This window comes from Bidens hawaiensis, unplaced genomic scaffold, assembly GCF_021521415.1.
Source record: "Bidens hawaiensis isolate Kalapana, Puna unplaced genomic scaffold, B.hawaiensis_p1.1 tig00039472_1, whole genome shotgun sequence".
Taxonomy (NCBI): Eukaryota; Viridiplantae; Streptophyta; class Magnoliopsida; order Asterales; family Asteraceae; genus Bidens; species Bidens hawaiensis.
The window spans coordinates 14,045-15,969 of NW_027496935.1; the positions used below are offsets into that span (position 1 = coordinate 14,045).

Sequence of the window (1,925 nt, forward strand, 5' to 3'; positions counted from 1 at the left end):
ATTCACATTCATGTTCTATGCACTGCTATAGTAAATTAAACATTCAAACCTAACTATAATATAATGCCTTCTGAACAAGACAAGCTACATTCAACCAATAACTTTATGGAACTTTATATATCACATTGCTCACATAACCTAACATCACACCAAGAATTGCATGCAGTATATAGAAATTAAAAACATACATTTTTTTTCACCTTTATGATTGATAAATCAAAATTGCCCCATTTATTCTTATGATCACTCGCAATCGAATGTTCAAAATGATTTATAAATCGATAATTCGAAAACAATACAATGATCGTGCAATTGTTCATGTAGATTTCATCTTGCTAATCTCTTTGGTTTTGAGTTTGGAATTGCACAAGATTATATGAAGGAATGTTATAACCACTAAAGCTTTGCTCATGAATATTATTTTCACCTATGGATGGTGCAAGAATATTAGGAAGAAGTCCATAGTTTTCGGTGAAATTTTCGGAATCCCAACCTCCAAGGAAACCTAAGAATGTATTGCTTGAATTTAACCATCCTACTGGTGGATCTTCAAACTCTTTGTTATAACCGTACCCGGAATGATATGTTGAGCTTGCAATATTATTCAACTGTGTATGATCAAACAAATGATGCATACTAGAGTATTCCAAAGGAGAACTTGATGAACCTTGATCAGTGTAATGATTATAATTAGGGTTTGTTGAAAACCCTAATTTCTGTTGATCAAAATCATCATTAGGGTTTGCTCTAAACACTTGCTTTGATTTTGTTTTCTCTCTTGTTCTCTCTCTAGCTCTTGCTCTTGCCTTGTCCCTCAATTCCCTAGCGATTAATTCGCTTTCTGTGGCTTTTTCGATTGTTTACCTTTGTTTGAAGTAGCATCGAATTCGATACCTGAATCAACTTCACAATCCGAAAGCGATTCGCAGCTTTCGATATTCTCTCTAGCCACACTTGGTTTAGTCTTTTTTATCTTAACATGACTTTCAGTGACTTCATCTATTGCTTTCTTGGACTTGCAAAAGAGCCACTCAATGGTTTTACTTGCTTTATCAAACCCTAAGATATCTTGAAGACCAAAAAACTTATGAGCAATATTGAGAGACAATCTCATTCTTCGGTCTCTAAGGCCTTGCGCGGTATGAATCTTGCTATGCCTGTCCGTCTTACCGGCACTTCTTTTCTTCCTTACGCGTTTAGTTTTCGTAGTTTTTGAAGGTGAAGGCGGTGGCTCGTTCGCAGCGCTGCTTATCTTGTGCTGATGGCCGTTATGCGGTATGTCATTGAAGAAAGGAGACAGGAACTGCCCGAACACAGGTGCGTCTTCTTCGTAGTTTGATTCAAGGTTTTCATGATTGGATTCATTGTTGCTTGATGGAATTATGTATTCCATATTCAAATGTAGAGTGAGTGAGAGGGAGAGTGACTGAGTGAGATGGGCTATTGCTACATTTGCATGTACCATACTTTTCCAAATTTATAATTATCATAATAAAAAATAGATTGATTTAGCAAAGGTGTCTAGTAAGAGTTCATGTGGTTGATATTATTGATGCGTAGTGGGAGAGATTAAAGAGGCATTAAGTTGATAGGTGTAGAGATGTGGCCAAGTCTAGGAATGGTTATAATATCAAGAGTACAGTTATTTATAGGCTATTCAGAGACAATCAATTAGCCTTAGCTAGCTAGTGTGATGAGAATGACAACTTATCACACTCTTTGACTGGTTGAGTGACTCAAAACGAATCTATCTCGCTTCATATGTGAAATTCACATGTATTTGATACATACACATACATATACACAAGTGTATTAATGTTAACTGGTTAGTTAAAGCAAGCAATATATGTGTTTTGAACATGGCATAGGCGCTCTAAGTAGTAAACATAATAGTATTAACGCCAAAGAACAAAACATAAATGAGA

At 35.7% G+C, this 1,925-nt stretch overlaps 1 pseudogene; it reads right to left on the reverse strand.

Moving 5' to 3' along the window:
- Positions 1-333: 333 nt before the first annotated feature.
- LOC143591224 (uncharacterized) lies at positions 334-1,456 on the reverse strand (annotated as a pseudogene).
- Positions 1,457-1,925: the final 469 nt, after the last annotated feature.